Raw genomic sequence first — 13980 nt, 5'->3', positions numbered from 1 at the left:
GCTTGGAATTGTACGTTGTAACTTGGAATTTTAATGTGTAAATTTGAGAAATGCTAGCGACATCAATGAAAAGTTCTCAAACCATTTAATGGCAAGCAATGAAATTTACACCAAAAACACAAAGGAAAAGTGAGGACTATTTTTCATTCAAGAATTTGCACTCTATGGTTGTGTGTGAATAACATCAGGCATATCTAAACAATTTGTAAATGAGGAAAAAGGTTAATGAAATTTTAAGAGTGGTTTGAGCATTTAATTGCAAGCGTTTTTTATTTTCTGTCTCTTTTTGCATCAAGAACTATAATTTTGTTTATTTATTCTTAAAATAAAGCACCTGAAAAAAAATAAAAACAAAGCATTATTCTTAATTTCAGCAGAATGTAACTAAAAGAGTTTTGTTGCAGAGCAAAGGCCACAGAGAGAGAGAGAGAGAGAGAGTTAATATAATCATCTGATTTAAAACTAGAAAAGAAAATTTGCAGATCCGAGGATTTGAGCCAAAAGAAAACTTTCAAATCATTTTGGACTTAACCTAGGTCAATGTTCTGGGTCTCATAGGCATAAGCCAACCAGCAAGCTTAATGAGAAAATGAAAACAAAACTTGCCTGAATTTTCTGTCAGTGCCTATAATACCAATCTCAATGTTTTTGCTAGAGATTTGCCCTTCAAATCTGCACAAATTTATGAAACTCAGCATATAACTAAAGAGAACGAAATGCAACATCATAAGTAAACCTGCAAGGCCTGATGTGGCACAGGCCATAAACAAGAAATATATTATCGTATAATCCACAAGAAAGAAACATATCATTTCACCATGGTGTATGCATGAATCATGAGCCCAAATTGTGCTAATTAAAGGAAAAAGCTCATAGCACGACAATGAGACTATCCAGTGATAGCCTCAGTTGTGATGAGTTTAATGATTCTATTCAGAGAACATTTTGTGCATTTTAATATCTCATACAAATTTTGAACACAATTTGAAGTTCTCAAAAACTCCGATTTAGTCAGCCATACTAGGCATCCTTTTTGGCCAGGGAAGTCCCTCTAGCAATCCAGGATGTAGAACCCTCTTACTCAAAGAATGAGTAAAATTATACGTTAGTAAATCACTCAACTGAATTTCTTTCAAGAAGAAAATTCACTAAGCAACTAAATGAAGAATGAACAACAGATAAGTTCAAAGCTTCTTGATGTGCCTTTTGATAGTTTTCAAACATTCGTTAGCTGAAATTTAAAAGAATAGAAGTTTAAGATGCATATACCCCTCCTTGAGTGTCAAAATAGCAGTGTGGACAGCATCATCAAGTTCCATATCATCAGTGTACCTACATGGAAAAGGAACATATTCAATTCTCCTCCTAAGTTAAGATCAAAGAGAGGGAAAGGAAATTGAATGTTAAAAAATAAGGGAAAGGGAAAGGGAAAGGAAAAGGAAAAGAAAGACGGGAATCAAAGTTACAATAGTGAACAGACGTTATTACCAAAATGCAGAAATAAATTAACAAAAATAAAATCACATGGATTAAGTTCAAGCCCTGGCAAAGTTGAAAGTGCATCCTACACATAAATTACCAATCCAATTTATTATAATTTTTTATAGGAAACTAAAAAATCAGAAAACTCAAGGTGAACACGAGCCTTGCCCTTCATTTCCCATAGAGAGTTGAGTATGAAACATAAGGCTTATAATAGAACTTCAAGATGCAGCCACATAATCCTAGCAATGTGGCAATTCGAAGAGCCTCAAAAAAATTGTTGTTGCAAAAGTATCAAACACAATAAACATAGGCTGCTGCTTGATATCATTTTAAAAAGACACAGCAACCAAATTCTGATTTAAATACCTCTTCTCGAGAAATGTCTTTGCATTTGAGACATTCTTCCCCATTGCAGAGGCTTTCCATGAGAAATATGAACCTGATGGATCCACCTAGAGGCATATAAATAAGTAAATGAATATTAGCAGAAATTTGTAGCATTATACTAATGCAGGATAGGGTAAAAAAACATACTCAAAACTTATAATAATGACTACAAGAGCTTGATGGGCAATTGAACCTTATCCACTATGTCTTTTCACCAAGAAATCTGAATCAGGTAGTTTTTTAAAGATAACTGTTGGGTCTTTTCTGCATTTATATCAGTACCAAAGTGACTCATTGATTCCAAACAGATTTCAAAATTAATCTACAAATTGCAACAAAGGATCCTACAGTTGTAGATGGGCTGATGACCATATCAAACCCAAAACAATTTGCCCAAAAAATGTAAAGAAACCTTAATGCACAGTTCGCAATACAGATATCCATATGATGAGAGATGGCAAGGTAGAAGGAAAAGAAAGAAAAGCATGCCAACATCCAAAGAAAGAGAAATTTAGATAAGTTCATCAATCTAACTGTTGAACTACCAATCTTCCTAATGTAGTATTTAGGCCCACAATGTATATCATGCACTCTAACACCCTCCCTCATGTGCAACCCCATATTTGCACATGGAGAGACACAGAAGCCCGTAGGCCAACAACCACAACCAGACTCTTTAGGGGTTAATAAGTTGGAGATATAAATATATGGTAGTGACATTTGAACACATGATCTCCTATCAAATGAGGCTCTAATACCATGTTGAACTACCAATTTTCCTAAAAGTTTAAGCTTGTAAGATTTGGGCCCACAATGTATGTCATGCAATCCAACAGTAACCATAATATAGGAAACAAAGAATGTAAATGCTCATATAGAAAATGAAAAGAAAGAAAAAGGTAAAACTGTTACTTTTTTCCTAGGATTAAGAATCAAACAAGTCACATCTTTTCTCCATTGCCACTCAAATAATAGAATCTACCAAATCCCTGAAAGTAAGTATTGTTCATATGGAAATTGAAAGCACAACAATCTAGGGTTGATAATAAAGGTGGTGGATCAAACTAAAGAACTACTCATTTCAGCTAAACAAAGCCTTAAGGCCAACTATTTCGGAGGGGCATGAACCCATGTTCTGCTTCCGGGTATCAGAGGAAAAAACCTATTCTGGAGTTATATAGAATAACATGCATTATAAATATTATAAAAATATCACATCAGTCTAGAGTTAGGCTTTGGTTATTGGATCATTGACCCATGTCTAACCGAAAATGAGTTAGGTTGAAAAATTTTGACTAAAGTCTGTCCAAACATCGAGTTGGGTCGGAGCATCCTAAGCTAACCAAGGTTGCTTGCTTCTTACCTGTAAGGACAATCACTGATTCCTCTTTAGACAGGTTCATACACAATTCTACATCATCATCAATGTCTTCCAATACAGACAGGTTCAGCTTGACCTGCAAAGAAACCATAATTGACAATAATCATCTCAATATTCTGAAGTGCAAAATATATCATGTTTCATTTCTCCCTTTACCATTACAAACATGGATCTTTCCCCCGATTGTAGTAAAGTGAACCGGTCGACCGGTACTTGGCAACCGGTTGCCCTGTGAACTCGACCGGTAGACACTGGTCATTTCTTCATGCACCACCCAAACTGATCAGTGGCTACCGGTAGCAAAAAAACTTGGTACCGGTTGATGCATTTTGTCGACCCGTTGGTAAATATCAGAGAATCAAAAAATGCGGTAATTTATATTTATTTAATATACTAACACTATTTATCAATGATATTTAACTTAAAAGTGGTCTATTTCTTAACTTAAAAGTAATAGTCCACTACATTTGAATGATCCTTACAATCCAAACTCTTCCTTTCTTTCACAGTTTGCATTGCTGGAGAGTTCTTCAGTTGATGATGATCTTGCAAGCTTGAAGAAGGAACTATCTGGGAGCTCAATGGATATTCTCAGATGGATTAAACCCAAATTTGATCATAGGGATGAAATAACTTTGTTAATTTAACATGTATTTGTTTTTTTTTTTTTTTAAAAAAAAAAAAAGAAAACTTAGTACCATTTTTTTTTATTCTTCGATATCTGAACTTTATTACACCTTAAATTTGATGAAGTAAAATAAGTACTGAAATGTCTTAAGTTTTACGAAACACCCGTTAGTATTAATATATTAGTTTTACGAAATAGGGGCACCCTTCGGCTAACAATCTCCCCCTTTTTGATGATGACAAACCTTCCTTATCTAGGAGAGAAGAAATCTCCCCCGCAATCCAAACATGAGTAAATTTAAAGCGAAAATTTTAAATGACATGCAAAATTTCAATAGGAGACAATGTGAATTCTGAAAATATCATATCATATATAATAATATCGCATATACACAACACAAGACTAATGATATGGAAATGTCATGCATGTGTGTGCCCCCTAGACCCTTTGGCAACATCAAAAAGAAACGAAGGGGAGGGGGGGGGGGGGTCTCGAACATATCAAGGCGGAGGTGGAGGAAACACTGAGCGAAGGTAGGCCATCATCTCCTCATGCTGGTGATCCATACGCTCCTCAAGACGCCCAAGTCTCTGATCGAGATGCTCAAACTGAGAGGTCATTTCCTGATGCTGGTGATCCATACGCTCCTCAAGATGGCCAAGTCTCTGATCAAGATGCTCAAACTGAGAGGTGAAGTCGGTCTGAGACTCATCTATGCGATCCTCCATAGACTAGAAACGAGTATCATTGACGACTGCAAGCTCCTCCATACGAGTCCCGAGAGAACTGATCTGAGCGGATAAATCCATCCAAGGCGCATGATCGGGTGCATGAGGTGGCTGAAATGGTATCTCTGCGTGAGAAGGCTCAGATGGTCCAGATGTGTATGCCGGCTCAGATATCATCGGCTTAGAAGGAGGAATGTCGCACTCAGGCATGCTCTGCTCAAAGTCCCTCTGAGGGTCTAGCCCACCCTCCATCTCTCGAATCTCGGCCTCCTCCTCATCTACATGATGCATCTGTCCCTGCCCCTGGTCCTGTGGCGGTGGTCGCTCAGCTCTCCTGATCCAAGAGCCATCAGGGGCCTTCTCAAATTTCATCCGCCCCAGAGACTGCTCGTCATATGTGTCATACGTGCTTGGGGTCTCCAAATCTGTCTCGCGTCTCAAATCAACCCCGGCATCCTTGAATACTCTCGTGAGGAAGTGACCATAGGGGAGGACGCGGGTCTTGCTCTCACAGCAAGATATCATATGCATCATCATCAGGTACCCGACATGAATCCGTCTCCCTGTCAAAATGGAATCCACTATGAAAGCCTCGAGGTAGGATACCTCGTCTAGATGTCCGCCCCGTGGCAACAGAATGGAGCAGACCATGTGATGAAGAATACGGCTAATCACTGTCAGACTATGTGCAGAGGGTTTGCCCATCCCCTGGGCATCGGCAAGTCCACACAGCCTCTGAATAGCCTCTCTGGGGTCAAATCCCGGCACCGTGGGCCACACCTTGGACTCATACACCCTGAGTCCAACTGATGGTATATCGAAAATCCGGCAAATGCTCTCCGGACTCAAGGTGATCTGAACTCCTCTGACAGTGGACGTGATCGGTCCTCCAACCCCGTAGGTCAACCGTGAGTAAAAAGTGCGAATCAGAGTCGGGAAGATAGGCTCCGAAATAGTCACCACTGGCAGCCATCTCATCCGTCCAAATATCGCCTCAAATCCAAAGTACTTAAGCTGGGAGAAATTGATGCTTCTCCCTGGAACAACTTTCCGCTGGGCATATTTTTGTTTATACCTCTGGTAGTCTTCGACAGAGCCGAAAAGAGCGGTGTCGTACCTCGCCTTTTGGCGAGCCTCGGACTGATCTGCCTGAGATGGCTCAGCAGGGAGCTTGCCCTTAGCCCTGGAAGCGCCTGACTCTCTCCTAGGTGCCATCCGAAAGGCTGAGATGAAGGAGACGAGGCTGAGGAGAGGGATGCACACACACCTGAAAGGCCTCAAGCGCGGGAATACACTGAAGCAGGCTCTGACGCGCCAACTGAGGAGGAAATCGCCCAAATGCGCAGGCTTGAGTCCCAAAATCCAAAAACCCTAGCCTCCACAAGCTAAACGTACGTCTCAGAAGGCTGTAATGGCGTAAAAAATCCCTTCAGGGCAGCTAGAACGGCAAAAGCCCTGAAGCACCAGAAGAAATGGGTGAGAAACTGATGCGCGGGAAGCGCTTTAAATTCTCACCCCGACAAACCGGGCGACCGGTAAGTGACACGGTCGACCGGTTGCCCGCGGTCAACGCGGTCAACGCAGCGATTTTTGTCCTTTTGCCTTGTCTCGTGATCCTCCCCCTCCCCTATTCAGTTGAAATCCCCAATTTTTGTGGGGTCAATCAGAAAAATCTCATCAAAGGGTCTAAGAATCGAGGTTTGCATGCTTTGAGTTAGAAGAAGGAGATCCCGTGGATGATGTTCGATGTTAAAAGATTGAACTTTTTATAAATGTTTGACAATATACTTCTTCTAAACTTTACATGGAGACATTTTTGGAATCAATCAAAATTATTCTTCTAAACGCTTTTATCTGTCAGATAATTAAACATGTCTTGTTCATCCAAAATTTTTATTGTGTCTGACCTTTTAGTTTCAAACATTTTCTCATTGTTCACATTTTCATGTCTGAACTTCTCCAAAGTATTTAACTTTCCCACACCATGAAATGAGTTTTTTGGTTTTTTTCATTTTTATTACACTATGTCACGATTTCTCATTCTAAATAGTTTACAAATGTTTCTCTATCATTTGTACAATAGGTGTTTGATAAAAAAAGTTACATAAAGAATAACTCCTAAAAGATATTCATGTGGCATGTCATATGCCTCAAATACTCTTTTGTTATTAAATGAGCAAAGAAGATAATTTTCTCTTTGTGGTTGAGAAAAATAAGTTGAGGAAAAAGAAGAAGAAGAAGAAGAAGAGTGTGGAGAGAATAATGGGAACAATATTTTAAGTATTTTTAAAATTTTAGGTAAATATATTAATGAGATATGGTTTTTAGTGGATATGTAAATAAAGTGTGTGCAAAGATGGATTGAAATATAATTTCCCTTATTTTTAACACCTTATTAAACTACCAATCAACAAGCGGTGATTAGGTAAAAAGGAATTTTTTTTTTATTTTCTTCTTTATTACTCATTTATTTAAAATGATGCTATTTCCTTTCAATTTGGTCAAATTTTCTTTATTATACATAATTTTTAAAATGATGTTTTTTAAATTAAATATTAAGGGTTTGTTTGAAAACATTTCAAAAACAATCGTCAAATTTTTGTTGAATAATTGTATTTAATAAATTTTTTTTATCAAACATGTTTTTTAAATAAAAAATAAAAATTACTTCAAAAAATGGTTCACAAACAGCCCTTTAAGCTTCCTAAATCCTTCCTAATTCCATGACTTGAACCACCCATTGTTATTATTCATCCATTAAAAAAAAGGGGGGCTTTTCTAAAGAGTACATATAAAAACCCAACAAATACTTTTGAAAATAAAAGGTGAGAAATTTGAAACATGAAACTGTTAGGAATTTTATTAAACTCCATTAATACCCCAACAAACAAAAATAATAATAATAATAATAATAAAAAAATTAAAAATCTACATTTTAAATGGATGGAATTTTGTCATCATTTATGACTTTTGGCACTTCAATCTGACTCTTTTCATATTTGGTTTCATTTCCTTATTCCTTATTATGCATATTTATATAATAATTTAATGGCCTAAATTTCATCACACACTTTCAATAATTAAAATTACAAGTTCAATAGATACTAAACCGATACTCTAAAATTTTCTAAATCTACATACTTTATTTATATTTTCCGTACTCCGAAGATCTTTTCAATATTGTACCAAAAATAGTGAGATTAATAAGAAAACCTTCACACCATAAAGAGCTATTTGATAGCATTTATGGACTCTTTCTATCATTGATCCAACCTTGCAAACTATTCCGCCATGATATGAGTTTGGGTTCAAAGTAGTCCTTTTATCTGAACAAAGTTGAGTTTTGGTTGTTCAAAATGATCTCCTTCTCTTTCCTACTTTAACCTTTTATTTTTTATATTTTAAAATTGTACTAAATTTACATACTAATTTAAAAAAATACAAATAAAAATAACAAAATGGCTCGTTCAAATAATAGTTTCAAAACATGCCTAAAGTGAATATGTGTGGGTCGTGGGCTGCCATCACAAATTTTCTTTTCATAGCTTTCACATAATGAATTGAAGGTTTTCATACTAGAGCAAGCCATTCTTAGTGGACAACTACCATCCATTTTTCTATACAAGAAATGTGATTGTAATTGCAGAGCCAAAACAAAAAATCTTTTACACTGCAATCTGCATATACATTAGATTTTCTCTTCTACAACAATAATTTTTAAAAAGGGGGAAAAAAAAAAAAGCATCCATGTTATCTGCTTGTACGAAAGAATAATCCTTTTATGTGGAAGAGTTCCCAAGCAAGCATCATCTAAGAAGAAAATGAAGCTGGACTTAATCCAAAATGGCCATGCAAAACTCACTGTAATAAACACCCTTACCAGTTTGCTAAGCAGTGGGGTCAATTTTTTGTTTTCCATGGCATTCAAACACATAAGTCACAGTAATAATGGTGGCATCATAAAGCAAAAAAATGTGGTTAATGGGGCATTGTGCTAATAATCCAATTTTTTGTTCGCCGAGGGAAGCCAGGCCAAAACCTCACCCTGATACCAAATGATGCCGGACCACATATACTACTAAGAGCTTAAGCTAATTGTGGGTAGAGGTAGCCCCACATATAAGGCCCAACCAACGTTAGTAATCAGCCGATGTAGGACATTGGATTTCCGTCCATACTACATCACATTAAAAATAGGTATTATCTATAAAAATAGATTTTTCCCTAAAATAAAAAAGATCAGACATTCAAAGAAATGAAAAAATATCAAATTCTGTTAGAAAGAAAAATCAATATGATTTCAAATGCTATGCAAAGCATAGATGGAACATTTCATGGCACATCTAAAACAATGCCCCAAACATAGAATCATATAAAATGACTGAATCTGTATTTTGTATTCATTAAAACCAACTGAATATAATATACCATCCACAGCAGAACACAAAAGACCAAAAAAAGGGAAAACAAAAGAAAAGAAACGAGAAAATCTCTAGAATTGGATTATGTGCCTTGGTAAGTGAACCTCAAATATGCTTCACAAAACCGAGTCAAATGGAAAAACTTAAGTAATTGAACAAAAGAGATGTTAATAGCTATGATAGAAAAATGACTGATCAAACAAGGAATCTGTTATCCATTTTTGTGGGGTTTGTATAAAGAAATCCCTTAAGGCTCCTTTTGGTTGCTGAGAAATATAAGGAGAATAAACGAAAACATAGAAGCTAACAACAGTCAATTCAACATGCAGACCACTAAATAAGATTAAATTATTTAGCTATGATTTCTGAGGTGGTTAATTACGTACATTCTTTTTATGCATGGGAGATTAAATTAACCAAATAAGGGATACAAGAATTTTTACAATAAAACCCCTGTACTAATTATCGAGATAAAAAACCACTCTAAAACTTTTAATATAAAATCCAATATTTAAGATAAAGTTACACAAAATGAGTTCATAACTGACCCCTAAGATTTACTTTCCAAAACTTACAACTTCATCCATGTCCATGACACAACAATTTCCTATTGTTCTAGTGAATTCTTCTTAGCAACACTGAAGGGATGTTAAGTTTTATAACTTAAGATTTGAGCTTTGAATCTTCATTGAGAGATTAAGAATGACAAGGCAAGTTAGGTTGAGTCTTTCTCAATGTGTCCAACCTTAAATGGGTTAAAGGAGGATTTATATAGGTCTATAAGCTAAGGAGTTCGGTATCTCAAATTCCCAACAAGAATACTCATGAATTTTCAAAAAATTATCTAATATATTCTAGCAGATTCGAGATAACTGCTTGAGTGCACTTACCCACCACTCAAGAGCCTTGGGCATTTGAGCATTGGATAAGTGCTTGAGCGGTTCTAGTACTTAAGTGCTACTTCCACCACTCGAGCGTCCCCTGTTTTTCCAAAGCATTAATTTAAACATTTTTTTTAAAAAAAAATACATCAATCCATTTGAACCCTTTAACCACCTACCTTAAAACAGACTTTAGTAAACTTAATTATGACTTTTTGATTACTCCAGTGTTATGATGATATTATCAGCAACGCTGTTCCCAAACATTCAGTATCCAATAAGAGAAACAGGAATGTAGACCAAGGCAACAACAATATAAGCAATAATCACCTCTTTCTGTCCACATGGATCCCTTGGAAGGATTCTAAGGGGTGGAAGGAATTGTTGCTTGGATCTCCAACACCACGTTGTGCCCAGCATAGACAAATGCTACATCACCCAAAGTGCTAAAGAAGGTGAAGACTCTTCCAGCTGTGGTCGAAGTTGTGAATCAATTTGAATAGAGCTCAGTGTCCCTAATTAGGCGTAACCGGTCGACCGGTTATCCTCAACCGGTTGACATTTATGCTCGACCGGTTACCACAGGCCATTTCGTCATGCATTGGGCAAAGTGGCCAGTGGCTACCGGTTGCAAAACATTTTGCGACTGGTTGAGGGTGTTCCTCGACCGGTTGACACTGCCAAATTTTTCCCCCATAACCCAAATGGGCACATGCAACCGGTAGCAAAACAAACTAGTACCGGGTGATGCAATGCCGCAAACGCTTGCAACTGCCCAAGTTTTATGGGAAAAAAATATAGTAGCCTGACCATATTCTTAGAGATTATAGTAGATTAGACCAAGGGAGGAGAATACATACGTTTTACGAGGAACCAATACTCAATATAACCTTCCTAACGCATGATTCTTCTATGCTTTTGATGGAAATAGTCATAACCTTCCTTTTGCCATCTTTAAACCAAGGATTTCCGACTCAATATTTAAAAGACAAAAATATTCATGGCACCCAAATGGGAACCTAAATTATGTGATGTCTACCAACAATTTAAAATATACAGAAGAAGCTTTAAAGAGATGAAAATAACCTATATATCAAGAGCTATAAACAAACTAAGATAGGTATAATATATACAGGTAGAGGAAAATACATCATCCATATACCATCATTTGCATTGAGCGAATACATTTACGCCATTTATGTGAATGGCCGATGACAACATCCATAAGTAATACGAGAAGTCATAATAACAAAAGGGCATTTATATTAGCCAAATGTCAAAAAACAGAAAGAAAGTTTAATAACTATAAAACTAGTACAAAATGTAGAAGGGGTCATTAATGGTCTGGTCCATAAAGCGGGAAGTGGGATCGGAAGAAGACCATCATCTCATCATGCTGGCGTCGTATAACTTGCATACCCTCTTTAACTTCCTCTTGTAAACCATCAATGCGATTCTCCAGAGATGTCAACCGTCGGTCATTGGCTAATACAATCTCCTCCAAGCGGGTACCAAGGGACTTAATCTGGGCATTGAGGTTATCTAATGCCTCAGAGTCGTCCGGTCCAATTAGTGAAGGATGATTTGTTAACGCCCTAGCTCTTACACCACCTGTTGAAAGTATTTGTGTGACATTTGCTTTTGCATGAGTTCTTCCCTGTACATCCTGATCTTCATATTCTTCATCGTCGGAGGGCCCATTGTCTGAAGAGACATCAACCTCTGAGGGGGGAACGGAAGACTTCCTTGCCCATGAACCATCTTTCTTCCGTACAAAATGCATGCGCCGAAGTGAAGCCCGATCATATGTATCAAATGATTTGAGTTTTTTCCCGTCTTTCTCATTGCGCAAATTGACATCGAAGTACTTGACAATCTTTGTGATAAACATGCCATAGGGGAGAACTGAATCTTCGCTGATTGAACATGCTTTCATATGTTGGAAAATTATGTAACCAATATTAACCTTTCTTTCTGTGAGAATGCTGTCAACCAAAAAAGCCTCCAAGAAAGATACATCATCGCGGTGGCCTCCTTTAGGGATGAAAATGTACGATATCATGTGATGTAGGATACGACTCAACACAGTCAACAAATGGGAAGTTGGTCTATTAGCTCTCGGGTAACCACATAGCCTCTGTAAAGCTTCTGCAGGTTTGAAACCTTCTACCCTTGGCCACTTCTTAGCTTCATACAAACAAACCCCTTCGTTTGGAATCTCTAAAATCCGACAAAGTGCAGCAACATCAAAAACGATCTGCACACCGTTAATCGTGGTAGTAATGGGTCCTTCGTCTTCGAATGTGATATTGGAGTAGAAACATTTCACAACCTTGGGATAAACGAACTCATTGACGGAAACAATCGGAAGCCAACCCATTCTCGCGAAAAGCACATCGAAATGGAAATAACTGAGCTTTGCAAAAGCAATGTTCCTACCCGGGATTACAGTCCGATTCGCAAAGTGAAGATGAAATCGTTGGGCTAGGTCAGGGGTTGCGAACATAGATCGATCAAAGGTGGCCTTCTTACGAACCTCCGGACTTGCTTCCACGGCCAGACGTTTACCATTGTTGGGGGTGCGTTTTGCTCCATCGGAGGTGTTGTGGGTGCTTTCGCTTGGTTGTTGTCGGTCGGAGGTCTTTTTGTTGGTCCCGCGCAGCCTTGATACCGCCGGCCTCTTCCCTTTCCGACCGGGTGAGGATGCTTCGACCGGTGCTCGTTTTGGGGCCATGAGTATTCAGATGGGCTTCAGCTATTGCGTGAGGATGAAGAAGACTGAAGTGGAAGACGGACGGGTTCAGGTCTCGCGCGAGGATGAAGAAGAATGGAGTAGAAGACAAAGGGGTTGGGGGTAGAGCTGGTTTGAGCATCGGTCGACCTTCGTGGAGAGGCATCCAGTTTATGAACTACTTAAATTTTAATTAACTTAATGTCTTACATTATATTTGCTACACTTTTAATGTAAAAGTTTCCATATGAACTGATTAAACCTATAATGGATTAAATGAATAAATATTTTGATGTACCTTAAAGAAATTAATTGAAGTTAATTTCACAAAATTTATATTAAGGAAAATAAAATATGAGAACTTAAGTTAATTAAATCAGATAAATTAACTAATCTGTTTGATAGGTACGGTATAGTCTAATGAACTCACTAAGATATAGTCACACCTAATAGATTAAAATTGTAATTAACTAACATATACTACCATAGGGGCATCAAAATTAATTATGGTTGTATGACAAAATGTTCGAATAAGTACGATATACCATGGTGAGTGAAATAAATTAATGAATCTGAATTTATTTAAAATTTCCATAAGTAGAATATCATAACTTATCTCATTTTACGTAATTAAGTGTAATTAACCTACCTATCTCATGTCAAGGATATATTATGAAGCATTAATTAACAATAAATTACGTTAATTCATGGAAAAATATAGTGTAATGAACTCACTAAGATATACTCAGACCTATTAGATTAAAATTGTAATTAACTAACATATACTATTATAGGGGCATTAAAATTAATTATGGTTGTATGACAAAATGTTCGAATAAGAACGATATACCATGGTGAGTGACATAAATTAATTAATCTGAATTTATTTAAAATTTCCATAAGTAGAATATCATAACATATCTCATTTTACGTAATTAAGTCTACTTAACTAACCTTTCTCATATATAGGATATATTAGGAAGCATGATTTTTTTTTAAAAATACCGTTAATTGATGAAAAAATATAGTATGTAGGAAACGGTATCAAAACATAGTTATAATAAATTGGCTAAACAACAGTAACAAATGTCAATATTATCAATTAAGTCCATATCTCCCCTTTATATTTTCTTAAGTTATACAATTATCCATTTGCAATGGCTGTAAAAAATAACCACATTAGGCTGACTTTCCCAACTGATATAAATGTTATATTTAATGGCACCTAAAAAACTGATGCAAATATCCAAACTATCAACCACTAAGTGTACCATTGTGGTGGTAGGTTTTCAACATGTGGCAGCCTATTAAAAAAGGTAATAACTCCAGCAACCAACC

General features: G+C 36.8%; 1 long non-coding RNA gene across 1 annotated transcript; it reads right to left on the bottom strand.

The window, feature by feature from the left end:
- Window positions 1-585: 585 nt before the first annotated feature.
- On the bottom strand, window positions 586-1971 carry LOC104878509 (uncharacterized). Its single transcript, XR_785331.3, has 3 exons — window positions 1852-1971; window positions 1270-1332; window positions 586-672 (listed from the first exon to the last, which is right to left on the bottom strand). It is a non-coding gene; the product is annotated as an uncharacterized LOC104878509 (long non-coding RNA).
- Between the last annotated feature and the right edge of the window lie 12009 nt (window positions 1972-13980).

This window comes from Vitis vinifera, chromosome 5 (assembly GCF_030704535.1).
Source record: "Vitis vinifera cultivar Pinot Noir 40024 chromosome 5, ASM3070453v1".
Classification (NCBI taxonomy): Eukaryota; Viridiplantae; Streptophyta; class Magnoliopsida; order Vitales; family Vitaceae; genus Vitis; species Vitis vinifera.
This window is presented reverse-complemented; position numbering and strand designations above follow the sequence as displayed.